The sequence below is a fragment of the Lissotriton vulgaris genome, chromosome 1_1, assembly GCF_964263255.1.
Source record: "Lissotriton vulgaris chromosome 1_1, aLisVul1.2, whole genome shotgun sequence".
In the NCBI taxonomy this organism is placed as follows: domain Eukaryota; kingdom Metazoa; phylum Chordata; class Amphibia; order Caudata; family Salamandridae; genus Lissotriton; species Lissotriton vulgaris.
In genome coordinates, this window is record NC_141685.1 from 22,450,235 (window position 1) to 22,469,989 (window position 19,755).

Below are 19,755 nucleotides of genomic sequence, written 5' to 3' on the forward strand. Positions count from 1 at the left end.
GCTGCTTTTCAGGGTGTGTATGTGGAGACGCTTGGATTTCCCCCTTCACTACACATCGAGACTGTGAGAATATTATACAGCGAAGGGGGGGCGGAGCTAGCCGGCGTCGATGGCGGACGCGTGAGCCCTCGGCTCCTCGCAAAGCTCCAGCATTATCCTGCTTAAATATCCTAGATGAGCTCGAATTGGCTATAGCTTGCCAGGAACCATCTGCTGGCACCCCGGGCAACGTCCGAAGATCCTTTTGGCTGGTCGCAGAGCGTGAATTCCTGTACATCCCGGGGCATTGTGCCTGGTGGCGCGCCTGTGGCGGACTAGGCCGAGAGCAGCGGGCTATCCTGGTGAGGTGGCCGGGCGACGTCACTGTACGTGCGGCCATACCTCCGGCGGCTGTCGCACGCCGTGCAAGTCGAGGCAAGATTGGCACGAACACTGATTTGTGAGGCCCTCTACCTTCCTGCCCTGCACTGCCCTGGTGGGTAAGGGGACTGGAGAAGCAGCGGAGCGGCGGAACACCTACACTGAGGCACCGCGCCACGTGGTGGGTCGACATCGAGCCTGGCGTGGTAACCTGGCTCACTTGCACAGACCACGGGAGGCTGTGCCTTCTCCCCTGAGGCTGCGGAGGGACGTATCACCTGGGACGGCTGAAAAGGACAGGTCCCTGTCTGGCACCGGGCCGTTCTGAAACCTGCGTACAGAGAGGCGCTGTCCGCCATTGTCGCCGCCATTTTTCTACGCATCGGATACCAGACCGCTGGAACCGAGGTATCGAGAACTGTGGTGGACACTTGATCTGCCTGTGCGGCACACTTCTTTGCACGGCGCTGCCACGCATCGTGAACACAATGGGGAAGAACGATGCAAACCAGGGGAAGATCTCCTTTGAACGGCGCCGTCCGAAAGGAGCAGAGGTTCCGGCACCGGACTCATCGCCGAAGGGTGCGGCAGCGGTGCCGACCCAGGCTCCGACAGAGCTCCGGGACATGTTGGCAGCCATGGAGAAAGGCATTCAGGAGAGTATTGCGGCGGTGGGCACCAAAATAGACGCTCTGTCGTACAGAATGGACCGTATGGCAGAGCGTGTGGACAAACATGCGGAGCGCCTTGACATGGCGGAGCGTCGGCTCACTGAGGCCGAGGAAGCCCAGATGGAGTGGGACAAGGAGCGCAAGCAATTCGACAGACTCCTGACAGTCATCAGGGACAAGACAGAGGACCTGGAGGCACGTTCCCGCAGATCCAACCTACGTATCACGGGAGTGGCGGAATCCACGCAAACGGGGAAAATGGAACTTTATGTGGAGAAACTCCTGAAGGCACTACTGGGAGAGGAAGTCTTTACCCCCATGTTCATTGTGGAACGCGCCCACCGCACGCTGGGCCCGCAGCCCCAGCCTGGCTTGCCACCTCGCCCCATAATCGCGAAACTGCTCAACTATCGCGACCGAGACACTGCCCTGAGAGTGGCGCGAGAGAAGGGCAAACTCCAGCATGAGGGCATGAATATCTCCCTCTACCCGGACTTCACAGCCAAGGTGCAGGAGGAACGGCGGCAGTTTGCGCCCTACAAGAAGCAGCTCAGGACGATAGGCCTGGACTACGCCATGTTGTACCCGGCCAAACTTCGGATTAATACTGGTGGGAAGTCGTACTTCTTCACTGACCCGAAAGAACTGCATAAGTCCCTTAAGACCTGGATGCGGGAAAGGAAGGAGAACCGGAGTGGCCGGGAAGACGAGGAGGAGGTATCTATGGAGGAACAGGACTGAACGGCGGCGGCGGGAGGGATCGACCCTTTACACACGAATCTGATTACGGACCCGGACAAAATGGGCACCCCGGCCTCACAATGGCGCCTGATCCACGATTTTGGATAGGATAACCTGGTCACCCTATGGTGCTGGTAAGGGGGTGTGTGCCTCGAGGCAGTATACACTGAGCCGGGGGAGCCGGACCGAGGGGTGCTGAGTGACACTTTTCATCATGCCATGAGCAATGACTCTTGAATGGAGCTGAGAGGGGGGCAGCACTTGCACTATTTTGGAACAGTTAGGGGTGTACTGCATTGGTGAGCTCTGCCCTCGAGCTTTTGGTTGGTTTTGTTCTTTGAGGGGTGGGTGTCGGACTATTTGACACTACACCGATAGGGGGTACATGGGGGGGGAGAGTGGGGTCTGCCTGGCCAGGTTGGGGGAGGTCGGCTGTGGGCGGGTAGCTGTTCTTGGGGTGGGAGATGGCCTCGGGGTGGGGAAGGGGGGTGTTTGGTTGGGGTTGTTGACGGGGTCTGCCGGTGAAGTGTGTGAACTGAAGTGTTCTGCTGTCCTTGTCTGCGTGCGCCGGAGGGCGTTTATGGGTCGGGGTGCCCTACTGTGTCCTACACTATCCCATCTTATGGTCCACGATTTGAACCCACTTAGCGATGGCTGATACAACACCGACTTTGAACGCACACACCCGGAATGGGCTGAATTTAATGACTTGGAATGTGCGGGGTCTGAACGACTTCCGCAAAGTAAGGAAAGTCCTTAACTACCTTAGCAGACATCACATTGACATAGCTCTGCTGCAGGAGACACACCTACCACTCTCCAGCAGAATGCTCAAATCCAGGGGATTGTCGGGTAACACTGTGGCGGCGGGTTTCACTACACATGCCCGAGGGGTGTTAATTTGGGCCAACCCGAAGTCACAGTTGCAACTCATTCCGGTGCACTCAGATCCAGATGGTAGATATGTCCTGGCGAGATGTGTGGGTAAGGGGATGGACATACTGATAGTGAACGTCTATGGTCCTAACTATGACCACCCTGAATTCTATAAGACACTGGCAGCTATTGCAAGAACGCACGCACAGCCTTGGGTACTGTGGGGCGGGGACTTTAACTTTGTGTTTGACCCATCACTGGACCGCTCTGCGGGCCCTGCCCGGAGGCCCGTGGCCTCGGCCGCGTACATGGCGGCTGAGATGATTAAATCTGACTTGCTGGATGTCTGGAGGGAAAAGCATCCGAGGGCGGGTGGGTTTACACACTATTCTGCGTTTCACGACGTACACACCAGGATAGACTACTGGCTGGCTACTCCCCTGGTACTTAATAACATTCACACGTACACAGTCCTCCCACGCACGCTCTCAGATCATGCCCCTATTCTCCTCCACCTTGCAACGCCCAGGAAGGGGATCCTGGCCTTCACATGGCGGTTCCCGCCCTTTGCACTGCTAGACGAGGCCTTCCGGGGGGAACTGGCGGAGGCAATAGAGCAGTTCTTTACTACTAACATAGGCACAGTGGATGACTTCTTTACGGTATGGGAGGCATTTAAGGTATACATCAGGGGGGTGGCGATGTCGAAACATTCGGGTGTGCTGCGATCTATACGTAGGGACCTAACTGCCCTGGAAACGAAGATGGCGGATCTGGAGGCGGAGCAGCTGCGGCTGGGCGGCGAGACGGGAGACGGAGCGATGTCCCGACTCCTGTCTGAGTTTCAGGCGCTGGCGGATAGAGAGGTCCTTTACATGGGCAAATACGCCACGGCGAGACAATATGGGGAGGGTGAGAGGCCAGGAGCGCTCCTGGCACGTATGGCTCGTAACACCAGACGACCGTTGGTCATAGAAGGTCTGAGAACTCCGGAGGGAGACACGGTGACCGATGAGGGGCAGGTACTCCAGACATTCAGGAACTACTATGCGGAACTATACCGAACTAAAACACGGGGAGTGGAGGGTGAGATGGAGGACTACCTAGACCATATAGCCATGCCGTTCCTCAAGAACTCGGACAGGGAATTCTTAATGGCCCCCTTCCACCAAGACGAAATATTAGAGGCGTTGGCAAGCATGCGCTCGGGCAGTGCGCCGGGCACGGATGGCCTCACGGTTGGGTTTTATAAGGCATTTAAGGACATGCTGTTGCCACACTTGATCACCCTGTTTGATGCCATCTGCGAGAACGGTGAAATGCCGACCTCCATGCGCGAGGCGCTACTCATCACCATACCCAAGCCTGGTAAACCCCCCGATCTCTGCGGCTCGTATAGACCCCTTAGTCTACTTAATGTAGACGCCAAAATCTACGCAAAGGTCCTGGCTACTCGCCTGGCCCTGTTGGTGCCCGGGTTGGTCGCCCCAGAACAGTCCGGGTTTGTCCCGTGCAGGAATTTAACCTACAACATCAGAACAGTGTTAGGCGCGATGCAGCACATTAAGCAGGAGAATAGCGCATTGGCGATATTTCTTGACATGGAGAAGGCGTTCGACTCGGTTGAATGGCCCTTCATGGTTCGGGTGTTGCGCAAGTTGGGATTGGGCGAACATTTCCTTCAGCAGGTCGGCGCGCTGTACCATCGGCCCTTCGCTAGGCTCCGCCTGGGTGACAGGGTGACGGACCTGATCGACATTAGCAGGGGCACCCGACAAGGCTGCCCTTTGTCGCCGTTGCTTTACGCACTGGTGGCGGAACCCCTGGCGTGTGCCATGCGGGAGTACCACAGCCTAGAGGGGGTTAGCTTCCCCACATATAAGATAGGGATATCAACCTACGCGGACGACACGCTGTTGTACGTCAGAGAGCCGGAAGTTAATTTGCCTGCGGTCCTTCGCGAGGTGGTCCGCTTCGGCTCGCTCTCGGGCCTGAAAGTGAACTGGGACAAGTCGATTGCGTTCCCGCTCACTCCGGTGACGCGACAATTCGACATGGATTACCCACTGCAGTGGTCCGCCGACTCAGTTCGCTACCTGGGCATACAACTTCACTCGGACCCGGAAGTGCTCGTTCGAGACAATTACGGGGTGGCCTATAACAACCTAGTGGAGGACGTAGATAAGTGGATTCGCCTCCCACTCTCCCTCTCGGGTAGGATTGCACTAATAAAAATGGTGGTGCTCCCCCGATTTCTGTTCCTCTTCCTGAATTTACCGGTGGTTTTATCCAAGACCTTCTTCCGACAGCTCACCTAGGTGCTGGTGAAATTAGCTTGGGGGGGGAAGCAGCCCAGGGTTAGTTGGAAGACTTTGATTCTACCTTGCGAAATGGGGGGACTGGGAGCACCGGACCTGGAACGGTATTACAGAGTCGCCCAGGCGTCGCATTTATACTCATGGGTGCACGGCGACGCACGGACCCCGCACCTTATACTGGAACGGCTGTTTGCAGCTCCGCTCCCTCTACCTGCCACTGTCTGCCTGCCCACAGACCGTACAACTGGTCGGATGGTCTCGCTGAAAGCGACCAACCACGCCTGGAATTGCCTGGTGCGCTCACGGGGCTGCACGCTGCTTTACTCCCCACTGATACCGGTGGAATGGGCCCTGTGGCTCGACCCGCTCGGTGAGAGGGGAGTGGTCAAGGCGCTGAGTTCTCTTGGTGTAACCAAACTGGAAGACCTGTTTGAGGGCAGTGTGCTTAAAACCTGGGACCAGCTATCAGTCGCCGGGGCGGGACACACCCTCTTACACAAATTCCAATACCACAGGCTCCGCTCGGCCTTTCGTGAACTACTGGGGCCGGATTTGGAGGAACCTGTAGAGATCCCGGAACTGACCTATATACTGAAGTCCACCTCCGCGGCGAAACTCATTACACAGCTTAACAAGCTGGGTGTGACACAGCAGTGTCTGCAGCCGTCGAAGGCCAGAGAGGCCTGGCAGGCGGACCTACAATCCCCCATAGACGATGGAATGTGGCGCTACTGCTGCACAAGCACGCGCAGGATCTCTCTGAACGGACGGCACCGCTTGGTGCATTTCAAATATTTACAACGAGTGTATTATACCCCTGCTCGCCTCCATCGCTATGGCCTTCGCACCTCACCCGAATGCGAGCGCTGCCGGACTCCGTCAGCTGATTTCTTCCATTTGGCATGGCTGTGCCCAGGGGTGCAGGCATTCTGGGGGGAGGTCTTTGCGGAACTCGATCAAATGTTAGGGGAGCCGTTGTCTCGTGCCCCTGCCTTGGCGCTTCTCGGTTACTCGAAACCACTAGCCCCGGGACTGCGTCGTCTGGTGGACATGGCGTTGCTCCTTGCAAGGCGGGTGGTGGCGACCTGCTGGATGAGGGGGCCCCTCCCCACCAAGGCTAAATGGCTACGAGACCTGCAGTACTGCTGTACCCAGACGGAACTGTATAGCGACCTTCTTCCGCCCAGAAGCAGGCCCAAGAATTTTTGGGACCTCTACAAAGAGTACAAACAGAGAGGCGAGGAGGATGATACGGACATCGCGGAGGAGGTGGAACTGCAGGACAGAGTGGTAGAGATCGAAGTCAATACTGAGCTCGGGGACACATCGGGAGGCGGAAATGGGGAGGCCGCTGGTTGACTGAGGGTAGCTGTGAGTACCAGTAGACGAGCTGCTGTAGATGGTGGAATAAGGGTAGGTTTCTGGGGGGACGGGGTGGGGACACGGGATAGGGGTACTTGGGAGGTTGTATAGACGGGATGGGTCAGGCAGGCACACAGACACACACTAGCGGGCGGGGGGGGAGTTTGTTGGGAACTGTTTAAATTTTCATGGTAAACTAGACGTTGGATCGCTGACTAGCATGTAGACAATTGATTGCCAGTTAACACACCTCTACGGTACGCTACCTGCACTGGGAGCCCTCGATTTGAATTGTTGTGCTAATTCCTTCCTACTTTGCCGCCAGGCCTCCGGGATGCTGGCACTAAGGCTGTGTACGGTTAACATCTAACAAGTTCTGTGTATCCGGTGTCGATCCCGGTGTTTACTCATGCACATGTGATAATGCTGGTGATGTCAATGGCTTTGCTGTCAATAAAGATCTGTTGAATAAAAAAAAAAAAAAAATATTATACAGCGAACAGGAGACGCTGGGATTGCACCCTCCTGTGGTTCGTGTTTGATTTTGGCTTGAACAATTTGTCAAGAAAGAAAAGCCGGTTGGCTGCATTTAAGTTTAGTTATTCTATCGTTTTGATCAGGAACATCGGAGATTTCATCCGGTGGTTAGGAGCTGGGGGGAAGAGTCTGATCTTTCCTTAGTCCATCGGTGAACTCCTTACTACACCCCTTCTTATGGCACCTGGTGAGTGATTGTGTGTTGAATTGTTAGTGGACATACACATGAGACATAGGGGGTTACAAGAGGGCCTTGACTGTTGTTTTGTTTTCTTATATTTAGCCCAAGAAGGGATACAAACAAGGGAAGGGTCGTATCCTGAGCATTATCAGGTGAGGGTCCTTATAAGTACCAGAGAGAGATTAGAATTAGGATACTAGGGAACTGTAGGTTAACGTGTTCCTCTTATCGTTTCAGGTCCCTGTCCTGGATGTTCCTGTTTTCTACCTAATTTTTCCCTCGCCTGACTGCCTTGCACTCTGAAGGTTTTAATTAGAGTGCGGGGACGTCTGGAGGTGGACCCCATTTGAGCATCATTCCGACCCTGAGGCTCAACACCCGCTCCGTCCACAGACACGCCGTCGAACTCTGGAACCTGCTCGACACAACATCACCAGACGTTTGCCTTCCTCACTTAAACCTGGATGAACACCTCCTCAGCGCCCGACATCGCCATCGCCATCCCGGACGGATATAAGATCACCCGGAGTGACTGCGTCAACCAGACTGGACGAGGCATCGCCATGGTACACAAGGACACCATCCGCATCATGACCAACTCCGACGACACCTTCACCGCCGCCAAACACCTCCACTTCCAGATACACACCGACCCCAAGACCACACTCAGAGGCACCCTCATCTACAGACCCCCGGGACCATGCACACAGTTCAGCGAAGACATTGCAGACTTCATCAGCCCGCATGCCCTCCGCTCCGCTGACTACATCCTCCTAGGGGACCTCAATGTCCACCTGGATAACAACAAGGACAGCAACACCACCACCCTCCTGGACAACCTCGCCAACCTCAGACTCAAGCAACTGGTGAACCCCCCACACACTACGCCGGCCACACACTTGACCCAGTCTTCTCCTCCAGCAAGTACATCTCCTTCAGCCACTCCACCAGACTTCATTGGACTGACCACAGCTGCGCCCACTTTAGCTTCAGAAGAACCACAACCCACCACCATCCGCAACAGGTTCCTCGCAGGAGCTAGAACAAGATCACCGCCGACCAGCTCACCACCTCCCTCAGCCAGAACCCTCCCGCCAGCACTACGGACCCCAGCGAAGCAGCCAGAAACCTCACACAGTGGATCACCAACTACGCAGACGACCTCGCACCAGTGAAGACCCCTCCCAGCAGACCCGGCAGTAAGAAAGCCTCTTGGTTCACCGACAAACTTAAGAACTCCAAGAAGAACTACCGCACCCTCAAGAAAGCCTGGCGCAATGACCAGACCACAGACAACATGACTGCCCTCAAGCACGCCACCCGCAAACACCATCAGCTGATCCTCACCACCAAGAAGACAGCCTTCAAAGAATGACTGGACAACAACGCCCACAACAACAAGGAACTCTTCAGCATCGTCAAAGAGCTCTCCAACCCCAGCACCGGAAACAACAACATCACTCCCTCGAAAGACCTCTGCGACTTGCTCGCCTCGTTCTTCCACCGCAAGATTGCCGAAATACACAACAGCTTTTGTGCACCAACCACGCACCCAACCACCAAACCAACTCCCCCACCACCACTCTCTGCGCCTGGACCACGGTCAGCACCGAAGACACCACCCGCACGATGAACACCATCCACTCCAGATCCCCAACTGACCCCTGCCCCCACCACGTCTTCAACAAGGCTGACTCCATCATTGCACCCCAACTCCGGGACATCAACAACACCTCCTTTAACACCTCCACCTTCCCGGAGAGCTGGAAGCATGCCGAGCTCAACGCCATCCTGAAGAAACCAACAGCGGACCCCACCGTCCTTAAGAACTTCCGTCCCATCTCTCTCCTCCCTTTTCCTGCCAAAGTCATCGAGAAGACCGTCAACAGACAGCTTGCCACCTTCCTAGAGACAAACGGATCCCTCAACCACTCGCAGTCCGGTTTCCGAGCCAACCACAGCACCGAGACCGCCCTCATCGCAGCCACTGACGACATCAGATCCCTGCTCGACAACGGGGAAACATCGGCCCTCATCCTGCTGGACCTCTCCACAGCGTTCGACACTGTCTGCCACCGTACCCTAGTGCAGTGCCTCAGCAACATCGGAATCCGAGAGAAGGCACTGGAGTGGATCATCTCGTTCCTCGCCGGAAGAACCCAGAGAGTCCTCCTCTCCCCGTTCAGATCCGAAGCCACCAAAGGCATCTGCGGCTACCACAGGGATCATCACTCAGCCCCACCCTCCTAAACATCTACATGAGCCCCCTCGCAGCCATCGCATGCCAACACAACCTCAACATCATCTCCTACGCCGATGACACCCAGCTGATCCTCTCACTCACCAACGACCCCGCCACCGCCAGAACCAGCCTACAGGAAGGAATGAAAGACGTTTCTGAGTGGATGAAGAAAAGCCGCCTGAAACTGAACTCAGACAACATGGAAGTCCTCATCCTGGGATTGTCCCCCTCCACCTGGGATGACTCCTGGTGGCCCCCTGCCCTGGGAACCACTCCCAAGTCAATGGGCCACTCACGTAACCTGGGCTTCATCCTGGACTCCTCCCTCTCGATGACCAGACAAGTCAACGCCGTCTTATCATCGTGCTTCAACACCTTGCGCCTGCTCCGAAAGATCTTTCGATGGATCCCCACCAAAACCAGGAAGACGGTCACCCAAGCACTAGTCACCAGCCGACTGGACTACGGAAACACCCTCTACGCCGGAACCACAGCCAAACTTCAGAAAAGACTCCAACGCATCCAGAACGCCTCCGCACGACTCGTCCTGGACATCCCCCGACACAGCCACATCTCCAGCCACCTGGGAGACATGCACTGGCTCCCCGTCAGCAAGAGGATCAAGTTCAGACTCCTCAGCCACGCACACAAGGCTCTCCACGACATGGGCCCCAATTACCTCAACAACTGTCTGACCTTCTACACGCCCACCCGCCAGCTACGATCGACCAGCCTCGCCCTCGCCACCGTTCCCCGCATCCGCAGAGCCACCTTCGGAGAAAGATCCTTCTCCTACCTGGCAGCCAAGACATGGAACTCCCTCCCCATCCACCTTCGGCTAACCCAGGACCATCTCTCCTTATTTATTTATTTATTTATTTCCTTATATAGCGCAGGAATTCGACCCCCGAAGGGGTATCTCTGCGCTTGTGTTCTTACCAAAGCTATATCCAGATAAAAAAAAAAACATCCTTCAGGAAGCATCTCAAGACCTGGCTACTCGAGCAGTAACGGACCCCTCTCCCCCAGCACCTTGAGACCATTCCGGGTGAGTAGCGCGCTATACAAATGTTATGATTGATTGATTGACTATACAGGATTGTATAACCCTATTATGAGAGAACAGATTATTAATAATTGGCAAAACCAGTTATTGCATAAACACCTGATTGACTCTGATTTGACCTCTCCCCAAGAATTGGGTAAGAAGGTAGACAAATGGGTCAGAACCAGGGTGAAGAATGAGGTCCAGAACAAAGTTAGTGATCCGAAGAAGCAAGACCAAACGGGTGGGGAGAAAGCAAAAGACCAGAAGTCTTCTCAAGGTCCCCTAAAACCTTCTAATGGTGGGGGTCCCCAACAACCTGAAAGGAAAGAAGGTCCAAAGAAACCATGGTGCAACTTTTGTAAGGCAAATACTCACTGGACCAGTGATTGCACCAAAAAGGAGGCAGCACTAGCCACCATTGCCCCAAGGCAACTGTTCCCCTTAGTACAGCTAATTGTGGTGGTTCTCAACAGAAGGGTGTAGTAGGGTTAACCCTGGGAACTGAGGTGGATTCTAACCTAGTCAGAATACCAACTCAAGCTGTTCTTGTCTGTGATGTGGACATGGCCATGTCCTCTACTGTGAGTCCCAGTAACTTGGGCAAGTACAGACAGACTCCTTTAATTAATGATAAAGTGGCTCAGGTCTACAGGGATACATGAGCTAGAGTCAAAATGGTGACACCCAGCTTTGTGACCCCTGGACAAATCATACTAGGTGAGAATTACCTAGTGACCAATGCAAGCAATGTCACTACCACCCATAGTGGCACCCATACAACTTATTGGGATGAAGGGCTCCTTTATTCAGAGGCTAAAGACCCCAAGCCTGGTGCTTCCAGGAGGTTGGTCATACCTTTGGCATTCAGGGGCTTCCCTCTCTCCTTAGTTGATGATATTCCCCTAGCAGGACATATTGGCCAGAACAAGACTTGGGACAGGCTTGTCCCTCACTTTCACATGCCCCACATGTCAGAAGACGCAAAGGAGTTTTGTCACTCCTGTGTCACCTGCCAAGTCAGTGGCAAATCAGGTGGCACCACAAAGGCCCCTCTAATACCACTACCTTTGGTTGGGGTACCCTTTGAAAGAGTTGGGATAGACATTGTTGGACCAATGGATCCCCAAACAGCATCTGGGCACAGGTTTATTCTGGTGGTAGTGTATCATGCCACCAGATACCCATAAGCTATTCCCCTAAGGACCACAACAACAACTGTTGTGGCAAGAGCCCTCCTGGGAGTTTTCTCAAGAGTGGGTTTTTCGAAGGAGGTTGTCTCAGACAGAGGTGCAAACTTTATGACTGGATTGCTTACTGCTATGTGGAAAGAGTGTGGAGCAAACTACAAGTTCACCACACCCTACCATCCCCAGAACAATGGTCTAGTTGAGAGATTCAACAAGGCCTTAAGGGGCATGATTAAGGGTCTACCTGAAAATCTTAGGCGAAGATGGGACATCCTACTGCCCTGCCTTTTGTTTGCTTATAGAGAAGTCCCATAGAAGGGGGTTGGTTACAGCCCTTTTGAACTTTTGTTTGGACAACCTGTAAGAGGACCACTTTGTCTGGTGAAGGATGGATGGGAGTTACCTCTCAAAGCTCCAAAGCAAAACATTGTGGACTATGTACTTGGTCTACGCTCCAGGATGACTGAGCACAGGAAAAGGGCATCCAAAAACCTTGAGGCTAGCCAGGAATTGCAAAAAAGCCTGGCATGACCAAAAGGCTGTGCTGACTGTTTACCAGTCAGGGCAGAAAGTGTGGTTGTTGGAGCCAGTGGCTCCAGCAGCTCTCCAAGACAAATGGAGTGGACCCCCCACTATTGTTGAACAGAAGGGAGAGGTAACCTATTTGGTTCATCTTGGAACTCCCAGGAGCCCCCACAGGGTGCTTCATGTCAACAGACTAAAACCATATGTTGACAGGGCTAACTTGGGTCTGCTCATGGCTACTGATGAAGGACAGGAGGAAGAGAGTGACCCTCTCCCAGACCTGCTTTCTCAGAACGCTGATTATGGATCAGTTGATGGTGTAGCCTTGGCAGGCAGCCTCGCTGATCAGCAGCAGAGGGACTGCAGACAAGTTCTGCAGGCATGCAGACATATGTTTTCACTGACTCCAAGTCAGACTACCTGGTGCACCCATGAGGTGGACACTGTTAACAATCTGTCTGTTAAAAGTAAGATTTACAGGCAACCTGATCATGTCAGGGACTGTATCAGGACAGAGGTTCAAAAGATGTTGGAGTTGGGAGTTATTGAGCCCTCAGAGAGCCCTTAGGCCAGTGATGTAGTCCTGGCGCCTAAACCTCACACCCAAGATGGAAAGAAAGAGATGAGGTTTTACGTGGATTACAGAGGTCTCAATGCTGTCACTAGGACAGATGCCCACCCAATACCAAGAGCAGATGAGCTCATTGACAAATTGGCTTCTGCCAAGTTATTGAGTACATTTGATTTGACAGCTGGCTACTGGCAGATCAGACTAGCAAATGATGCAAAAGACAAGACAGCATTTTCAACCCCAGGAGGTCATTATTGATTTGTGGTAAAGCCCTGTGGTCTGAAGAATGCACCTGACACATTCCAAAGGTTGGTGAACCAAGTCCTCTCAGGTCTTGATGTCTACTGTGCAGATTATCTTGATGATATTGCTGTCTTTAGCTCCTCTTGGGAAGATTACCTGATCCCCTGAAGAATGTTTTGGTGGCCCTGCAAAAGGCAGGCCTAACTATCAAGGCAACCAAGTGCCAGATATGGCAGAGTCAGGTTGTATACCTGGGCCACCTAGTAGGTGGAGGTCAGGTTCAATCATTGGAGAGCAAGATCCAGACCATAAAGGACTGGACTGCTCCCACAACCCAGACACAGGTCAGAGCTTTCCTGGGCCTGTCTGGTTACTACAGGAAGTTTGTCAATACCCGTGGGTCCATTGTGACACCTCTTAATGTGTTAACTTCAAAGAAAATGCCGAAAAAAGTTCAGTGGACAGTAAGCTGTCAAAAGGCATTTGATGACTTGAAGCAGGCCATGTGCACTGCACCTATTCTGCAAAGTCCAGACTACTCCAAGGAATTCATTGTTAAAACAGATGCTTCTGAGTTGGGTGTAGGAGCTGCTCTTTCACAACTGAATAAAGATGGTCAAGACCAGACAATAGCTTTTATTAGCAGAAGGCTGACTCCTAGAGAGAAATGTTGGTCAGCTATTGAGAGGGAGGACTTTGCTGTGGTTTGGGCCCTGAGGAAGCTGAGGCCATACTTGTTTGGTACCCTCTTCAAGATTCAGACAGACCATAAGCTCCTCTGCTTAGGTGGTGCATTTACCTACACGGGATGGACTTTACAGTGGAACATAGACCTGGGACTTACCATGCCAATGCAGCTGGACTCTCCAGATATTTCCACTTAGAACATGAAGACTCAGCTGGTCAAGGTTAGTGTAATGTCCCTACATTAGGGGGGAAGTTGTGTGCTAATCAGATGCACATCCTTATATATAGACACATATATACCTATAAGTCACTCCTATGGCAGGCCTTAACAATCCTGAAAAGCAACAGTTGATGGACAGAATGCGGAAGAATGTCATACATTCACCCCAGTACAGAGATCTGGGCCTAAATCCATCGTTTTTATGCTCAGACGTGAGTCCTGTGCTCTCCACGCCACTGGAGTCAAGCTATCCTGGCTGAAAATGGTTGATAGCCAGAAACCGGTGCTAGGATGCTTGATTCTGATCCAGGGAAGACATGGCTTGGCAGTTCGGGTTGGACTGTTCCCATGAGGCACAGGGTCAAGGCTGATTTGCATATGGCCATGTCTGAACTGGGGTGGTGTGGTGAGCAAAAAAATAATGGATTTAGGCCCAAATCTCTGTACTTGGTTAAATGTATGACATTTTTCTGCATTCTGTCCATCAATTGTTGTTTTTGCATTTGTCACCCCGAGTGGGACGGGTATGCTCAGACGTGAGTCCTGTGCTCTCCACGCCATTGGAGTCAAGCTATCCTGGCTGAAGTCATCTGATAGCCAGAAACCGGTCCTAGGATACTTGATTCCGGGCCAGGGAAGACATGGCTTGGCAGTTTGGGCTGGACGGTTCCCACTAGGCACAAGGTTAAGGCTGATTTTCATATGGCCATGTAAGAACTGTGGTGGTGTGGTGAGCATAAAAATGGTGGATTATTAGCAAAACGACAGTCACGCATTGATCATGGCACGCTAAGGTGCGTAAATGGCAGGCGTCGCATCAGATGGTCAATGATAAATCAAGACACCCTGTATACTAAAATAACCAGCGCATGTGAAGAGGAGCTGTCTGTTTGCCTATTGTCTGATTCAACCCCCTCGAATATTTTGTCTAGGTTTGAGGGGCTGGTCACCAAAATTGGCTCCATGCTCACAGCGCCAACAAAGGGACATAGCGAGAACAATTCCAAATGGTTTGACCATAACTGCTCAAAGGCAAGTAGGGATCTGAAACACGCATTAAAAACTAAACCCAGAGATCGTGACCTGATAAAAAATCTCCGCTTGGCCTATAGGAAAGCGATAGCTATTAGAAAAAAGGAAATTAAGGCCAACGTCATTGAATCCCTTTAAGACCCATCAGTGTTGGGGAACAGCAGCAAGTTTTGGCAAATAATTAACAAACCTCTGTTTGATAATCCAAACGACACAGCCCTTGGAACAAACATCCCAGAGGGGGAGTGGGTGTCCCATTTCAGTACAATTTTTAAGAGTAATGAGCTTCGGGAAGACTATGATTTTTTAACTTCAACTGGGTCTCCATTATGCTTCACAGTACAAGAGACTGTTAGGGGAATACAGGGTCTAACCATCAACAAGGCCCCGGGTCCGGATGGATTGCCGCCGGACCTGTTTAAGTCCAGCATCCCTTTCTGGGCTCCGGTTCTCACGGCTGTAATAAATGCAGCAGTGACAACTGGATGCCCAAGAATTTGGGGTCTCTCGACTAGAGTCCCCATTTTTAAGAAGGGCGATCGCAGTAGCCCGTTATGTTACAGGCCAATCTCTCTATTAAATTCAGTAGTTAAAGTGGTGGGGGGAGTAATTCTCAACAGGTTATCTACCTGGGCTAAAGATAACAACATCCTTTCACCCATACAATACGGGTTCAGACCAGGTCACTCGACCATTACGCAGTGTCTGAACCTATACCTTATCCTAAGCAAGTACACACTGGCGAGACAAGGCACTGTCTACATGGCATTTATGGACCTGTCGTCCGCTTTTGACTGTGTAGACAGAAGCCTATTATGGGCTACTTTGCTGAGAATGGGTATAGAGAGGAACCTTGTCAATTTTCTCGCTGATCTGCATACAGATACAAGAGCGAACGTCCGTTACTCCCAAGACCTTAATGTAACGGACGAATTTAAAATAAACCGGGGTGTCCGACAAGGCTGCATCTTGGCCCCATTTTTATTTAACCTGTATATTAACGAACTGGAGGAATTCCTTCTAAACGTAGAAGCAGATTACCCCTTAGTTGAGCGCAAAGGGGTACCTGTATTACTCTACGCCGACGATGCTGTTCTTATTTCTAGAACAGCAATCGGTCTCCAGAAACTATTAAACTCCTTCCACAAATTCATGGAGTCACGTGGCTTAAACATAAATAACTCCAAGTCCTACGTTATGAAAGCAGGGAAGGGTGTCCCAAAAACAGTCTATTTTAGTATAAACGGGGAGAAAATTCCATCAACCAACTCCTTCTCTTACCTCGGGGTCCTGCTAGATCACAAGTTATCATGGGGCCCAGCAATCTCTAAGAAGAAGGGAGAAACATCAAGGGTCAACGCGGCCATCCTTGGCTTTGCAAAAAAAATCGGCAATTGCCCGACGGCCGCATTGCTTAAACTGTACCAGGCAAAAAGCGTTGCTGTTGCCTGCTATGGGAGTGAGCTCTGGGGCTACCATAAGATTAAAGACCTAGAGGTTACAGAAAATAACTTCCTAAAAAAGATTCTGAGACTGCCCAGGGGCATTGGGAACTACTCGGTGCACGAGGAGCTGGGGATCCCCTTTTTAGGCGACAGAATAGCAGTAAGCCCTGTCATATGCTGGCTGAACTGTTGGCTGAACAACGACATCCCATTAACACATGCCCTATTGAAAGAAGCCTTACAGCTAGATGGGAGGTTTAAAGTACCGTGGCTGAAGTACATAAAGGACAGCCTAACGGCAATTGATCGACAGGATCTGTTCCATGCCCCAAACACAATTACAAAATCTGACGTGAGCTTGGTTAAGAATGCTATATTACTGTTAAGATGTACTGACAGAGAAGAGGTTGAGATACAGAAGGTCAGTGTTAGGAAACACCTATTATTAAAAACATGCTTGCAAATGGAACCTTACCTGACTTGGCCTATGTCCAGCTATGAACGGTTTCTGTTAACAAGGTTCCGCTTTGACCTCTATCACCTTCTACTGGCAGTCCCAAGTGGGGCTCAACGGGGCGAAGTGTTGCCAGCTTGTGGCTGCGACGGAAAGTCTCCTCAAGACCTGGCACACTTCCTTTTTATCTGCCCCTATTACTCCACCCCACGGAAATTATACCTTAAACCGTGCCTTAAAAAATTTAGTTTCACACAAATTAAACCTGCACTTTATTACTTACAACTACTGAATAGCGATTGCACTTTATTTGTTTGTAACTTTTTTAAAAAAGCCATTTGCTTTAGGAAAAGCATGGATGGCTAACCACGATGCTAAAATTTTAGGTGCTTTTTAAGATTACAGCTATTTATATTTTTAACCATATACTGCCCATGCTCATTCTGTTTGATATATTGTACTGCATACTGTGTCATTATTTGTCATCTGAAATGAATTGTCTGTAATGTTTTTTAAATGTGTGCTTATAAATTGTACTTTTATGATTGTAAAACCTACAATCGAATAAAGATTTTGAATTGAATTGGTGGATTTAGATCTCTGTACTGGGGTGAATGTATGACATTGTTCTGCAGTCTGTCCATCAATTGTTGTTTTTGCATTTAACTATCCTGAATGCAGAGTGCTTGGTTTTATGTGAGAGGGTGATCTAGCATGAGCTGAGCCTTTCTGCAGCTTTCGGAACCATCTCCTGTACTGTTCAGTACATTATAATCCTCAAGGTTAATGCTAACTTTGGTTTGGCTTTATCAAAACATGTCGTGTAAGGTGTCAGACACTTTGGAATACTACCACCCCCCCCACTGCCAGTTCAAGAGGGAGAAGACATGTAGTTACTACTTTACTCGGTTAAAGTTAAACAGTGCCTCAGTATCACAAAATGGATGCTGCTGCCACAGGCACAAGTCTGACCTCCTGCAGCTGGGGGAAACTCCAGCAAGGGAGGCTTGTACAATAGGTTTCCTCCCCAGACAGCCTTTAGTTTATTGGGGCAGGGTGGGTTGAATGGAAAGATGCTTTTCCAAACACTGCCTGGGGTAAACAAGGTGCTCCATGCATAGCCCGGTTCAAACCAGTTGCTGGGGCACTCCAGCCCACTCTGGCGTGAAACTGGACAAATGGAAAGGGGTTTAACCACCCCTTCTCAGGGTCCACCCATAGGAGGGACCTAGCAGGTAATCCAGCCCCTAAAATCAGTATAAAGATAGGAGCTGAGTCTAGATACTTTAGATTAATCCTGGAAGAAACTTTGATACGAACTCTTGGACTTTCGACATTCTATATCGGCTAGAAGACTGACGACATCTCCCTTGTGGTCAAGGAGTGACCACCCTGTGCAAACAGGCACCACCAGTAACTTGCCAGTTTGCTTTGTCGACGCTCCTGCCAGCTACTCAGGAACTGGACTTCCAGACTTCTCCGATTCCGATCCACATCCACAGCAAAGCTGAGACCCGTGGCGGACATGAGAGACGTGGGACCGGACACCCTGGACATCCTGCATTTTACTAACAGTGCAACTCCAGAGACACCCTCGAAGTTGTGCATTGGGCTTTGAGAAGCCCCAGACCCAAGCGCCATTTGCATTAAAGCTCAGCTCTCCACACTCCACGAGTGCCGCATGGGGCCTGCTCCTGCATTTCAGCTCGACGCGTCCTCCCGGTTGCTAGCCCTTTGGATAGAAACTGCTTTCCTGGCTGCTCCAGGGTTGCTCCAGCTTCCCTCCATAGGAGAAGCTCCCGAGACGTTGTTGGTCTGACTCAAAGCCAATATTCACTTCCTGCGTGGGTTGCGGTTACCAAGGCTTGTTGGGTCCAGTCTGGATACGGACCCCGCAGTCACCTAGATCCTTCATGGGACAGGTTGAATCCAGCTTCTAGTTGTCGTCGATGCCTCCTGTCCTCGTGGCTGCAGAGACAAGCTTCACCTCTTCACCTGATTCAACTCAACATCGCCTGCTTCCTTCCTAGTTCCTTCCTGGTCACTGGCTAGGGACCCAGACTCTGTCCCCTCTGCTTTCAGGTTCTTCACACCTCTGATCCACCCTTTGATCCACCCAGACACTTTTCCTCTGGTCGCCTGCAGCACTTCCTTGCAGATCTCTATAGAAAACATCGACAAAACCTGACACGAAAAGACACCTATGCACCCGGCTTCCCTGGGTGAGGTAACTCGAGTACTTCGGTGTTCCCATGGGTGTTGACTCTCAAAGTGTCCTAGCTTAAAGGGGGTTTTACCGTAGTCCATCTGGAAGTGTCCTTAATCAGTAACTTTGTAACTTCTACGTTCTCCATTATAAGTCAATGGTAACTCACAACTGTGTTTAGAGACTACACGGGTCTCCCATGGGTCTCCTCCTTCCTACCCTTTGGTTGTTCAGTGTAGCCCGAGCGATTCCCTAGGCCCTAGGGCTATTCACTATCATTGAAGTGGTTCTTATACCACTTACTTAGTATATGGTTTCTGAGGCCCCTAGGGCAGAACTGTATTCGTGCAACTTATAATATACTTAATAAGTAACTTGTGATGTATTTCAATCTCTGACCTCATAAAGAGTTCAGAGGGGTTGTGGTAGAAATAAATACATATATATTTGATATATACCTTGTGTGGTGTGCTTTCATTTGGTACTCAAGGGATTATAACTGGTAAAACAGCTTGCTTTACATGCTCTCTGAAGTTTTAGCCTAAGACTGCTGGTCCAGGCTACGACTAGGATAGCGTGTCTATAAGGTTGACTTTACAACCACCATCAATAAGGGTCATTTAGGTTGGTGCAAGGTGCCCACTAGAATAGTGGACATCATATGCCAGGTGTCAGGAATCAAGATTGCAGACTAGTTCTTATACCTGGGTACACTTTTCCCTTTTATGTCATATTACGCAGAGTCATTTCTTTGACCCTTGTTGGCATTTTTCGGGGGTTTTGCTGCAGATTTTCAATATGGCCTCCATCCCATTTAGGCGAAGGTTAGCGGTTTAGTTTTCTATCCGC